Source organism: Myodes glareolus, chromosome 17 (assembly GCF_982192425.1).
Source record: "Myodes glareolus chromosome 17, mMyoGla1.1, whole genome shotgun sequence".
In the NCBI taxonomy this organism is placed as follows: domain Eukaryota; kingdom Metazoa; phylum Chordata; class Mammalia; order Rodentia; family Cricetidae; genus Myodes; species Myodes glareolus.
In genome coordinates, this window is record NC_142042.1 from 12,728,746 (window position 1) to 12,743,575 (window position 14,830).

Below are 14,830 nucleotides of genomic sequence, written 5' to 3' on the forward strand. Positions count from 1 at the left end.
TCCTAGGCTAGAACGCTGAGCGCAGGCACCACCCTTCGGGAGGCGGGTCTGCCTTCAGGCCCCGCCCCACGCATGGGTCAGCCAATTAGGGCTAGCCCGCGGTCCCCCCCCCCCCCGTTCCTTCTTCCGGAGTGGCTTCGAAGGCAGAGGCCATCTCTAACCACGCCCACTTATTATTTGCATAAGGTTGCGGATTGGTCTCCCGAGAAGGACTCATCCCCGTGGGCGGGGTCTTAGCCTCTCGGTTTAGCGGGATCTCCCCGCCCCCGCACACTCCTGATTTGGGTGGAGTGTGGGCTGAGTCGGCCAGGGCTGTGCTTCTCTTTTCCAGATGTTGCGGAACGATTTCCTGTTGTTGGGCTGGTCCAGGTTTTACAATTACTTGATCATACACAAACGCTTACAGGTATGCAAAGTATACAGGCACACACAATAGAACTCCAGGATTGAAACGTTTGAGGGCCTGGGCCCGGCCCACTGCCACCCACGACCTAGCACTCGGGAGACAGGAACAAGAGGATCGTGAGAACAGAAAATAAAAAACAACAACAAAGTAAATAACAACAAAGTGTTAAGATTAAAAACATCACCTGCAATCCCACCATTTTAGCACCTAAAGCAATGTTTGGATAGTTTTAAGTCCCTATTCGTTAGGAACATGTTCCCTTATTAACCTATGGAATAGAGATATATTTAATTAGTTTTTAGGGCCTCTATATATTTAAGGTTCTGGAGCTACCTGGCGCACAGTTGCGCTCTCGTTTGTTCTGATCTTTTATCATTGCTCACTAAGCAAGAGTTTTAGGTACCTTGTGATGGGGAAGTTATTTTACTGCAGGCCAAATGGTTATTCCCAGAATGGTGTTCTAACCTGTAGCAGCGTATGGAAACATACGCGGTGGTGGATGAGGAGCTCCTCATAGAATCCTATGCCAGAAATGATTATATGCGCAAAGTGGTGGTGACTCCGCAAGTGTGGATTCAGGCAACAAGAGGACCAAAGGCAAACTCGTGCACCCGGATCTTTATATGAAACAAAAGAACCGGAAGTGGCTTACAGCCACACCTATGCAGTTTTTATCCAGCACAGGAATCTTGACTTTTACATTATGTTTTGTGTCTTGTTTCACGCTGACAGGTAGTAGGATAGTCTCTGTGTCATCCAGCATCTTGTTATCACCCTGTTTGCTTAATCATTTGCCCTTCCGTGGAACAGGCATCTGTCGAATGCCAGCTACTCTACTACACCCCAGACATTCTTCTAGCCTTTGGTGAATAGAACAGACCAAACATCCTTTTCCTTCAGCTGGGCTGTTTTGGCACAAACTAGCTAGACGTTTTGTCCAACCAGATGTCTGCATCTGGCCCCAGGATAGCTATAAATTTGATGAAATCATAAACTTACTTAAACCATTATGGAATTTTTTCTTTTTTTGCAATATTTTTTGCATCTTGAATATATGGATTTTGTGTTTGAACTCTGTAGATGATATCATCCTGTCTCAAGATCAAAAGATTGGATGTACTTGTCAGCACTTGGGAGGCCAAGATTGGATTGTCCAAGATCAAGACCATTCTTGGCTATTTAGTAACTTATGGACCAACCAGTGCTACATAGGAGCACCGTGTCTCCAACAAGCTGAAAAGCAAAAATAAAATCTGTTTTATTTCATATTTTATTCTCATGAAATTTGTATTATAATATGTGTTTGTTTGGGGTAAAAGGTCGACATTTGAAAAGTTTGATGTGTTTAACATGTTAGAAGCTCATAAATGCTAAGAGTTAAAATAAAGAAGGGAAATAGGAAGGGTGGAGACAAAGACCTCGCTGAGAGAAGGGATAAAGTTCCCACCTGCAGGAAGCGAGGGAGGAGCCCCGCAGACAGAGGGCGAAAGCTCTGGGAATGGAGAGCACCTCCACTAACACGCTAACACAGGCTCCGTGCGATGGGGAGATGAACTCTTGTGTGTCACGGTCAGGGTTTAATGGGACCTTGCTCTGAGTCACACAGGTAAACTCTGAGTCAGAAGGGAAGCCACCAAGGCTTCAGAGCAGAGGAGCGACAGATGCAATCTTCGCTTCGAGGATGGCTTTCACTGTTGGAGGAGGTGAAGGAAGGTAGCCGGGGAGACAAGCTAGGTGGGAGCCATGAGGGAGCCGAGAACACCTGGAAGAGAAGGGGAGAGGTGATGGGATTTTATTTTGAAAGGCTCGCTGTAGCTATCAAAAGAGAATAGGCTGCAGAAGGGTGGAAGAAAGAGGAGCAGTTCCAAGTTTCATTCTCCATCCACCCAAGCATAGAGCACCATGGTCAACACTCTCCGTCATCACATGAAAGCTTTTCAAGCAATTTCCCTTTTTTCTTCCTTTGCAGTCAGGTCTGTGTTTTCCAGGCCAGTGTTGAACCGGATTCAAGCCATCCTCCGACTTCAACCTTGTGCATGACCACAGCCTGTGGTTCTCAGTCCCCAATTTCTAAAGCATTCTCATCCCTTCATCAGGAAACTCGTTTCCCCTTTGCTGCTAAATCTCAGGGCCAGACTGTAATTGCTTCATGCGAACATGCCTGGCCACTCTTTGCGGTAAGTACCTCTTCCCAACCACTAACATGAACCTGCATTTCCATCTTAACTTATAAGTCCTACTCTGGAACATGAGATACTGATCTTTATATTGTAGCTTCAATTTAGAAGCTGCAGACACAGGTGGGGGCGGAGGGAGGGTCATAGCCTACGATGCCCGGGACAGTGATGAATTGCTTAACAAGTCTCTCAGAACGTTTCCTTGTGGTTAATGTTATGCCCAGATCACAGAATCCCCCCCAAAACCAACTAGGAGATGGAGTCTTCTATGTAAAAGCAAAGAGCCTTTATTCTTACACAGGTCTACAAACTCGGACTCTCTGTGTGTTCTTTGTACCGGAGTGGTCAAAGAGCCCTGAGCTCAGTTGGGGTTGGGTTTTTGTAGCTGCAAAGGTGGGAGTGAGGGATTTCTAATGTTCAGGACCCCTGATTGGTTGACATTTGTCTAGGAGTGTCCTGGTGAAAAGCAATGGGTGTGTGCTAGCAGGTGATCCCATCTACAATGGTTGGAGCGTTAGGAATTTCCTTTGGATGGTCTGTTCTGGGTGGTGCCTGGGCTGTCTCAGTTTGTGGTCTTTCTTGGAACCAGGGTAAACTACTGAGACTCAGGCCTCTATTGAGCTTGTCGTGGCTGGGTCCTACAATTAAGGGACACAACACATGTATGTCTTTTCAAAAAGGATCTGAGGTTCCAGTGGATGTGAACTTTGGCGAGATGTTGTCCAACTTAATGCATTATTAGCTGTATGATCTTGGAACAATTGGTAGCAATCAATAAAAGGATTTTTTATAGGAATGCAGGGGGAGGGAAGAAGGAATCATTTACAGCTGATAAGATGTGAGACAAGCAACATCTTAAAAGCAAAACTTTAAGCTGAGTGGAAGGAATTTACCAGTGGGGCCTTAACTACTCAGTGATTTATCCCAAGCTTCCTGTTGGATGTAAGATACTGTCCTGAACAACACATTTCATTCCAGGTGATTGTGAACTAGAAATTTCTTGTAAATAAATGCTGAAAGTGACAAGCTCTGAGATATATAGGTATTCCTGGGTGCTCATGGCAAAACAATGTGGGGGAAGTCCCCCTGTCCCAGCATGGGGGGCTCTGTGAAGACACATCTCCAGAGGTGGTTCTTAGGAAGGAGACCCAGGATGGTGGTGTGGGAGCCAGCCATGATAAGCTAAGTATGGGCAGGTCACCCAAAGGAAGTTCTTTACTTTTAACCATTATCACCTGCCAGAGTAGAACTCAGCCATCGATAAATTTAATAAGAGGCCTAAGTCTCAGTAGTTTACTCTGAAGCAATACCTGGTAGCAGGAAAAACCACAAACTGAGATTACTGAGCACCACCCAGGAGCAGACCATTCAAAGGAAATGCCTAGCATTCCAATCGCTGTAGATAGGACCGCCTGCCAACACAGTCACCAGGACACCCATAGACAAATGTCTGCCAATCAGGGGTCTCAAACCTCAGAAACCCCTCACCCCCACCTTTACTACTATAAAACCCTATTCTAACTGAGCTCCGGGCTCTCCGTTTGTTCCAATACGTTGGACATGCGGAGAGACTGAGTTTGCACAACTTGCATAAAATAAAGGCTCTTTGCTTTTCCATACGGGACTCGGTCTCCTTCTTGACTTTTGGGGGACTTTGCGGATTTGGGCATTACAACTAGCTCTGGGATATAGGTATTCCCGGGTGCTCATGGCAAAACAGTGTGTGGGGACTCTGTGAAGACACAACCACAGACGTGGTAATATTCCTTAAAAAATGAATGGCGTGCCCCCCAAGCGGCCTGCCCAAGATCCCCAGGCAGCAAGCTCGCAGAGCAGCCACGAGCCAGGCAGAGACGGCTGCCAGAGCCTCTGGTGCAGATTCCCCGGCGAGTGGTAGAGTGGATGAGCAGTGGCTCATCCCGGACAGGCTGGTCCTGCCATGCGGCTGAAGAGCAGGCGGCAGATAAAAGGCTTATAAGACATAGTAAATAGACATAAAGCTGAACATTTATTACTTAAAAGAGCAAGAAAGACAGAAACAGAGAAAAAGAGAGAGATGGGAAAACACGTGTGCACACACCAAGAGAATGAAAGGAAAGAGGCCAAGATGGCGACGAGAGGTCAGAAGTCGCTGGGAGTGGTGTGGCTTGCCCCTTAAAGAGACCAGAGATCAAAAGGAATAACAGGTGATTCTTAGGAAGAAGACCCAGGATGGTGGAAATGGATGAACTTCCACAATTTTATCCTGATGGCTGCCTCTAGGTAATCTTATCATTTCCACTTAGGTGAGAAATCTAAGGCTTAGAAAACGTGATTTGCTTAAGGTCATTCTCCTAGCAGGTAGCACAATCCATATTCCTACTCCCCTCTGATTACAAGACCACTGTCAGGACACAATTAGCCAGAGAGACGAGACAACTTGAGCAAATCCTGGGACAAGACAAAAGTGTGTAATGTATTCAGGTCTGTTGTCTAGGCAGGACCTAGGAATAACACATCCAGAAAAGTTATCACGTGACTGTCCAACTTTCTAAAAGAGAAAATGAGCACTTAAAGCTGTCTGGGAAAGGAGCCCTTGGGTCTTTAACAGATTCCCAACTGTATCCTGACAGGATCATTCTGCAGACTGTTGAGATAGAAGGGGCCAGAAGTGGCCTCAGGGCTTAGGGAGATAACTTGTTGTGGGACAATGGTCTGTACCCTGTCACTTGTATTTTAAATAAGCGCTGTTTGGCCAGTAGCCAGGCAGGAAGTAGAGGCGGGGCATTGAGAAGAGGAGAATTCTGGAAAGAGGAAAGTTCAGTCTGCCATCGTCACCCGGATGCAGAAAAAGCAAGATGAGAATGCCTCGCTGAAAGAGGTACCAAGCCATGTGGCTAACATAGACAAGAATAATGGGCTAATTTAAGATGTAAGAATTAGTTGGTTTTTTTTTAAAATTTTATGACTTATTTATCTTTATTTTATGTGCATAGGTGTGAAGGTGTCAGATGCCCTGGAACTGGATTTTCAGACACTTGTGAGCTGCCATGTGGGTGCTGGGAATTGAACCTGGGTCCTCTGGAAGAGCAGTCAGTGCGCTTAACAGCTGAGCCATTTCTCCAGCCCAAGAATTAGTTATTAAGAAGCCTGAGCTAATAGGTCAACCAGGTCATAATTAATGTAGGCCTCTGTGAGCTTCTTCGGGACAGAACGACTGAGGGACTGGGTGGGACAGAAACCTCTGTCAACAGTAACTGATGGAACGGGACAAACAAAACATTGGCATCATGATGAGGAAACCACAGCTTAAACTGTAAAGGAATCAGGACTTTATTCCTTTTTTATGGATAAGTTATATTTCATGCATGGATATGCCACATTTGATTTATATCACTCCGTGAACATCTGGATGACTTCTGCCTATTGTGACTGCTCTGAACTACTATTATGAACATTCACATAAAGTTGTGTGAGCATATGCTTTCATTTCTTTCGGGTACAGACTTAAGAGTGGAATTTCTGGGTCATGTGCTAACCATGCCTAACCTTTTAAGTGACAGTGACAGTTTCAAAATTCTCAGTTGGTTCTAATATTGACCAATGACATCAGCAGAGTTGTGAAACTGGGGGTTCATTCTAACAACTGTGGGAGACCTTCACAGAGTCCTCCTTAAGCACTGGGGGATCTGTGGAAGGGGAAAGTGGCTTTGGAGCTGATTTCTGGCTGCTTCTAAGAGAGGAAGAATTATTGAGCACAGGCAGCCAAGGTGTCTTAGTGCCCACACTGTTCCCAGTCCTGCTTGAGTTGACATTTACACCAATGACTTGGCACTGGTGTAAATACCAGAAACAAGGCTTTTCAAGCTTTTTTTATGTATGTGTGTGTGTTTGTATGTACATTTTGTATGTTTATGACTCCATTTTATACATGAGTGTGCCCATGCATGGGCAATCTTAGGTATCAACATGTGTCAATTCTTCATTGTTTCAACGTGTGTGTGTGTGGTGTGTGTGTGTGTGTGTGTGTGTATACATGTGACGCAGCTCACAGTCAGAGGACAACCTGTGGAAATTGGTTCCCCCTGTCATCCACCATGTGGGTCCTGGAGATGTAACACCAGTCAGGTTTGGTAGCAACTGCTTTTCCCCTCTGAGTCATCTTGTTGTTCCCCTTCTCTCTTGAGACAAATTCTGTGATGATTAATGCTTAGTGTCAACCTGACAGAATCTAGAACTGTAACCCTGTGTGCACAGCCGAGAAGAATCCTGTAGATCAGGCTAGCCTCTGGGCAGGCCTATGACAGATTATCATGTTTAGGTCAACTGGGGCAGGAAAATCTGCCCTAAATGTGGGCAGCACCATTCCTTAGACTGAAGTCCCAGACTGAACAGAAAGGACAAAGGGACCTGGGCACTGAGATTCACCTTTCTCTGGTTTCTGACTGTGGATGCTTCCAGGTTCTTCCGCCATGACATCCTCACCACATTGTTCTGTATCCTGGAACTATGAACTAAGCAAACTCTTCCTTACTTAAATTGCTCTCCTTGGGACATCTTATCATAGCAATAGAAGATCTGTCACTAGGATCTGGGGTTCACAGATGAGGCTGGCCTAGCTGGTCAGTAAACCCCGGAACCCACCAGTCTCCACCTTCCCAGCACAAGGATTGCCATATTGGCTTCTTACATGGGCTCTGGGGATTGAACTCAGGTCCTCAGGCTTTCCTGCAAGCACTTTGTGACTGAGTCATCCCCTCGAGCCCTCAATCTTTCTTCCTAGTTGTAGAACCACCTCTTCCAGTAAAGTCCTCATGGAAGCTTAAAGATAAAACAGAAAAGATGGAAGTGATCCACATATCCCTGAGGAGAACATGGCCTCTGTGGGCCCTGTGGTTGGACCTGCAGAAGCTTTCTTTCTTGCTTACCTACCCCTCCACCTTTGGGCCACCTCAGGACACCTAGAACCTTACGAAACGTTGCTTGGAACTACTGAGGGCATTTTCTCTAACTGGGGATAATGCAAAGCTGAGAATATAGAGTGAAATGACAGATGGGGGCTAAAGTGAGCTGTGATAGAGATCAGCAAGAAGCAAATGAAATGCAGCAAATGTGGATACATCAAGAGGCGGGTTTTTCTTCATATAGCGCATGCGCAATGTGCATGTGCACACACAGACACACAGAAAACTTGCTCCCCTCCCTGCCGTGTGTGTGTGTGGTGTGTGTGTGTGTGTGAGAGAGAGAGAGAGGAGAGAGAGAGAGAGAGAGAGAGAGAGAGAGAGAGAATTGAGAGAAGGTAAATCAAAAGCCAGAAGGCGGAGTGTTTGGCCTAGTTTGGTTTCAACAGTGCTTCTGCTTCCAGTCTTTATATTCATCTTGTCAGAGGTACATGCACCCAGAGATCCCTGTAAAATGGCAGACGCTTGGCCTCAAGGACAGAAAACGGCTATTTTTCTCTTTATCCTGGGAGGGAAGTGGCTAAGAGCTCACCTGTTTGACTAATATCTAGTCTTCTCTCTGGCTAGACCGCAGCCTCAGCAGGGCTAACACGTTCTCCTTAGACAGTGCCTGACAAGTTGATAAAGACACACGAGTAACTAAAGGGAAAGACACTTTTTTTAAAAAATCTATATTTATTTATTTTGGGAGGTCCTGGGTATGGAACTTAGGGACCAGCTCATGCTGGGCAGTCACTACACCTCTGAGCCGTATCTCCAGACCTTTTCATGTTCTTCTGCTTTTGAGACAAGGTCTCTATAAATTATCTTGGTGGTCTTTAGCTCACTCTGTAGCTCAGACTGACCTTGAACTCGAATTGACCCTCCTGCTTCAGCTTCCTGGGCAGCCAGGTTACAGGGCTGTGCCGGAAGGCTCACCGTGGAGAGGCATTCTTGACCCCTTTGTGGCAGCGTGCTTTCCCCACACTCCTATGGCTCCACTTACTGCCATTGTGATGTCTGTGACACACCCGGAAGAGCCGGAGAGACTTGCACCCACCCATTCCTCCACCCTCCTCTACCCTGGGCTCCTTCCTCCATCCTGGGACCCCCTACTCCATCCTGGGACGCCCCTCCTCCACCCTGGGTCCCTTCTTCCACCCTGGGCTCCTTCCTCCACTCTGGGTCCCCCTCCTCCACTCTGGGTCCCCTCCTCCACCCTGGATCCCCCTTCTTCATCCTGGGCTCCCTCCTCCACCTAGACCCTCTTCCTCCACCTAGGCTCCCTCTTCCACCCTTGGTTCCCTCCTCCACTCTGGGCCCCTCCTCCACCCTGGGCTCCTCCTCTACCCTGGGCTCCCTCCTCCACCCTGGGTTCCTCCTCTACCCTGGGCTCCTCCTTCACCCTGGGTTCCTCCTCCACCCTGGGCTCCTCCTCCACCTTGGGCCCCCTCTCTGTGGTTTCTGACTCACATCTCATTTTTCTGGTTTCCAGCTTTGCTTTCCTCCGCCTTGAGTCATTCCTTTACCACTCACTGTATCGAGTTCAGACAAGTTACATAACTGCTCCGGGCCCAGGTTCCTCAGTCACTCAGCAAGCAATGCTCAGTAAGTGAGGAGTAAACACAAAACACTGGGAAATAGAAGCATTTAAACAGAAAGAAACTGCAACCTTATCTCCTAGGTTAATGGATATAAAAGACATTTGGCAATTAGGTTTTTGCGTGAATCCCGCAGGTAGATGTCAGCCATTGCTGCAGTCTCATTATTTTTGAGACTCACTATCGTTATTAATACCTCTTTCAGATCTTGTGTTTCTCAGCCCCTTTTTGATGATGACCTCCATTCCCCTCTCCTGCAGTTTTTCCCCTCTACTGTGCTGCCTTGAGCAAGCCTCACCTCCCTCCCACCCTCTCTGTCTACGCCAGTTCCCTCTGGCCAGTGCTCACACCACTGGCTGGCCCGCAGAGCAGAAGCAAAACCCACTGTTGCTACTGCATTGACGTCGATCCTGTGGTTTTGATTGAGTGGTTGGGTATCTTGCTTGCTTTCGGCCATGTCAGGCTGATGAATGGGAGCGTGTTTGCAGCTCCTCGACTTCTAGACAGCGAGCTCACTTTACATGACACAAACCGCTGGGTACTAACTCTAAAAGTCAACCTGGGCTGCTGTCAATTTGAGCTTCACTCTGTCGACCATCCGCAGCCCTGTAGAATCGGCTGTTGATTTAAGCACATAGAGTTCCTAGAGAAAGTGTGTCAACTTGCGTTTAGATTTTGTTTCATGAGGAAAAATGATTGCATGTGCTCTTTCAAAGTAGGAGTCTACCAACAGGTGGGCCAGTCTTTCTCAGTGTATATATTATCAAGGTGTCTTTAGAAAGCTTTATTGATGGGCACTGGAGTGACAGCTTAGTAGGTAAGAGCAGTTGCTACTTTGTAGAGGACCTGGTTCAGTTCTTAGCACCTGTGCCAGGTAGGTCACCAGTCACCCATAACTCCAGTTCCTGCTGATTTGCCACACTTTTCTGGTTCTGCTGCTGCTGCTGCTGCTGCTGTGTGCGCGTGCATGTGTGTGTGCACACGTGCACACACACACACACACACACAAACAAATAAATAAAGTAATTTTTAAAAATTTAACCTTTCATTTAATTTTATGTGTTCTGCCTGTATGTGTGTTATGCACCACATGTATGCTGTGCCTGCATAAGCCAGAAGAGGGCAATGGATCCCCTGGGACTGGAGTTACAGAGGTTATGAGCTGCCATGTAGATGCTGGGAATCAAACCTGCATCCTCTGAAGGAACAGATGCGCTCAAGCACTGAATGGAGGAATGGAGGAAAGTAAAGTCTGGATAAGGTGCATAAGAGGAAAGAAGACCACAATAGCCAATTAGGGCTCAGTCCCATGAAGAACTCTCTCTCTCTCTCTCTCTCCCTCCCTCTTTCTCCCCGCCCCACCCACCCCCGTGAATGTACATGTATGTGATCACATGTAGGGTTGAGGGAAATACTGAATGTTGTTACTCAGCCATCTACTTTATTCTTTAATTAGACTAACCTGGATGGCCAGTGAGCCCCAGGAATCCTCTGCCTGTTCCTTCTTACAGGCTCACACTACCAAGTCTGACTTTGTATAAGGTTCTGGGATAGAATTTAGGTTCTTATGTTTGCCTGACAAGTGCTTCGCCCACGGAGCCATCTCCCCAGCCTGCATGGGGAAGCTTGAAGGATAGGATAGAGCTTCTTTGACCACTGTGGTAACCATTAACCACATCTGGCTAGCAAACGTTTGGGATGTAGTTATTCAGAACTGAGCTGTGCTCCGAATGTCAAATACACATTAGAGTTCTAGCATAGCACCACAAGTAAACAGAGCAAAATATCTCTTTGTTGACATCGTTACCTCTGATAGCAATTATGTAACCTTGTTACATTTTAGACAGGTGATGCTAAACAAATTGCTGAAGTCAACTTCAACTGCTTAATTGTTTCTATTCAGTTTTTATTTTTCAGTTTCTCCTCCTTCCTCCCCTCCTAGGCCCCTCCCCCATCTACTTCTCCTCTGTTTTTCTTCAGAAAAGGGCAGGTCTCCCATGGATATCAACCAAGCATGGCATATCCAGTTGCAGTAAGACTGGGAACCACTCCTGCAGTAAGGCTGGATGAGGTAACCCCGTAGGAGGAAAAGGGTCCTAAAAGCAATGGAAAGAGTGAGAGACAGCTCCTGCTCCCACTGTTAGGAGTCCCACAAGAACACCAAGCTACACAGCCATAACATAAATGCAGAGGGCCTAGGTCAGACCCATACAGGCTCCCTGATGGATGCTTCAGTGTCTGTGAGCCCCTATGAGCCTACGTTAGTTGATTCTGTGGTTTTTCTTTGGTGTCCTTGAATTATTTAGTTTCTATAATCCCCTCCCCACACACACTTCTTTGGCAGGATTCCCTGAGCCCAACTAATGTTTGGCTGCGGTCTCTGTGTCTGTTTCCGTCAGTTGCTGGATGGAGCTTCTCTGATGACAATTATACTAAGCTACTGTCTACCAGTATAGTGGAATATCATTAGGGATCATTACTTTTTAATTTTAATTGACGGTCCTGTTGAGCTGTATCCTGAGTCTCTGGGCTGTTGTAGCCCCTGGTTCCTGGCCCTCTAGATGGTGCTAGGGGTTAGCTTCCTCTTACAGCATGGTCGCAAGCTGAACCAATCATTAGTTGACCACTCCCATAATTTCTGTACCCCGTTACTGCCGCACATCTTGTAGGCAGGGCAAATTGTAGGCTGAAGGTTTTGTGGCTGGGTTGGGGTCCCAATCCCTCCATTGGAAGCCTTGCCTGGTTACAGGAGACGACCAGCTTAGACTCATATCCCTTATTACTAGGAGTGCTACTGCGGGAGTACCTTCCGCTCCTTCAGCCAATAGTCGCTGAAGTACGAGCCCACAATGCTGCGGGAGTACCTTCCGCTCCTTCAGCCAAAAGCCGCTGAAATACCAGCCCACTGGGGCGTGGTATATTTCTCTTTTAAAAAGAGCTGCAAGTCTCGGCTTGGCCTCTCTCTTGGTTCCAGCGCTTGGTTCCAGCTCCTGCTCCAGCGACTAGGCTCCTTTCCTGACAGTTTGTGTGTATGTAAGTTTTACCCTCCAAAATAAATGCCCCTTTAAAACCTAACTGGTGTGGGATTGATTCGCCATTATCTGGCGACTGAACATGTGGATTTTCCCCCCTCGTGGCGTGGGCCAAGCAATCAGAGTCGCACACCGCTACTGGCTCCCGACTGGCCCCGAACTCGGGCAGATCGGGGAGGGGACTTTTTGGCTTCTGCTACCCCTATCGGGCACTGTCGTCCCTGCCGCCCGGCTGAGTCCAGCGCTCGACCTGTGCCGGAGCACACGATCTGTGAATTTAACCTCTGGATTTGAGTGTATATATTTTAGAGTTTACTTCCTGGTCTGACTCAATTGCCACATGGATTCAGGGGTGCTCCCACCACCTACTGGCAGGCAACGGTCATTACAGGTAAGATCTTTCTTTTCGGTTGAATATAAATACATACATACATACATACATACATACATACATACAAGCTCGATTTCTTTTGATTGAAAATGTCAGAAAATATTACTATCCAAAAGTTTAATGGCTTTTTTAATTGCGCTATGGAGGATATTCTGAAGGATGTCTCTGATATTCCTCTTACTTGGTTATTTCTGGAATCTGTGACTTTTCTGGTGTTTGGCTATTTTATAAGAATGATGCAGTCCTTACAGATTGAATCCACAATGCTGAGGGTAGAGATTAAAACCTTAAGGACAATTCAGGCTGACACCAACCTCCTCAAAAAAGAGTTTGGAGTTTTCAAGGAGTAGACTAGATCAGAGTTTGGAGTTTTCAAGGAAGAGACTAGATCAGAGTTTGGAGTTCTCAAGGAAGAGACTAGATCTTTGTCTGATATGACTCTGTCGACTGACCAAAATATCAAGAAGGTACAGTCTGATATTGCTTCTTTAGAAGGGAGCTTCACTGTTCTGGAGGAGGGGACAACCAAAATGACTCGTAACCTCCAGTCCATGACTGTAAGTGCTGAAACATTAGCTGAGAGGATTATAACCATTGAATGTGAAAATCGGACTTTATCAAAAGGGTATGATAGATTAATTGACAGGATTTCCATACAAGAAGGCACAGTACATGCCATGAGGATTATGTCCAAGGAGTATATGGTATCTCTAACGGACAAACTCCATGCCTTAGAATTATCAGTGAAGGCAATTGTGTCCAAGGAAGAAATGGTATCTCTGATGGACAAGCTCCATGCCTTAGAATCGCTAATGAAGGCTTTGGAGTATAATACTGGACAGGAGATTCAGGACTTACAGAAGGCAATGGTGAGCAGATTTAATAAGATTGAGGAAGTCATAGACTCTGATGAACAGGAGCAAAAGGTAGAAAGGCAACATTTACCTCAAAACACTCTCAGTCTACATAGAGTTATACCTGCCTTTCGAGTAATAACATCAAAAAAGATAACCAGCTCCAAAAACCCTAAGGTCATTAAAGAACATACATGGGAGCCTATACGTATGAGTGATCTGAAAGAATTTAAACAAGCAATTGTAAATTACGGACTTCATTCATCCTTTGTTAGAGAGATGTTAAAATCCTGTGCTCTCAGCAGCAGGGCAACCCCTCAAGATTGGAATCAATTAACGTCAGCTGTCCTCGAGAACGGACCTTTATGGCATTTCAAATGCCTATTCAAGCAAGAGGCCAGACTTTTACAACAACAAGAATCAGCGAAAGGAATCGAGGTTTCTCTAGATCAAATTCTAGGTGAAGGACTTTACTCTGATCCTCAGGAACAAGCTCTTTATGATGAAAACATTTTATCCATATGTGCCACAGCAGCTCTAAGGGCCTGGGACAGGGTTCAAGACTCAGGTCAGAGAGTAGAATCATATATCAGGGTAAAACAGGGTCAGAGAGAACCCTTTAGTGACTTCTTACAAAGACTAACTAAGGCTGTACAAATAGGGATACCTGATCCAGAAGCAAGAAATATAGTAATTGAGTCTTTGGCTTATGAGAATGCCAACGTAGAATGCAAAAGGATCCTGGGGCCTTTAAAGATCAGATCAGTGCCTTTGGATGAATGGGTATTACATACAATGAATGTTGATACATTTGATTATGGCAATGAAACATGGGTACAAGAAGCAATTTCCAAAGGTAAAAGGAGACATCAGATTACAACATGCTTTCATTGTGGCAAAATGGGACACATGAAAAGGGACTGCAGATAATGGAATTCCAGGAATAATGCCTCTTCTAGGAATAACAGGAATAGGAGAAATCAGCCTTCAGGTTTATGTAGGAGATGTGGAAAGGGCAGGCATTGGACGAATGAATGTAGGTCAACAAGAGATAAACAGGGCGACCTGTTGCCATCGGGAAACACAATGAGGGGGCCTCTCGCAGGCCCCCATGGCGAATGTGGTCCAGTCATTTCCGGTCACTGCAGAGAACATGCCTCTTCAGGGAAATTAGAATGCCCCATGCCTGCTGTTAAAAGCAATAATGGCCTGAAGGATGAGTTAAATGTGGTGAATGAATCAAGAAATCTAAGAGGACAAAGTAAACGTATATTCTGACAGACTTCTATAAATGAACAAAGACCAAAGCTAAGAGTGTGTGTAAATGGCAAATTTATTACTGGTTTACTGGACACAGGTGCGGATATAAATATCATTACTCCAGAATCTTGGCATCTGAATTGGCCTCTTCAGGAGGTAGATATTCAGTTCCTAGGAACTGGAACCCTAT

General features: G+C 46.1%; 1 long non-coding RNA gene across 1 annotated transcript; it reads left to right on the forward strand.

Moving 5' to 3' along the window:
• Positions 1–198: 198 nt before the first annotated feature.
• LOC125412810 (uncharacterized) lies at positions 199–1,672 on the forward strand. The gene is made up of 2 exons (XR_007235707.3): positions 199–406; positions 1,487–1,672. It is a non-coding gene; the product is annotated as an uncharacterized LOC125412810 (long non-coding RNA).
• The last annotated feature ends 13,158 nt before the right edge of the window (positions 1,673–14,830 follow it).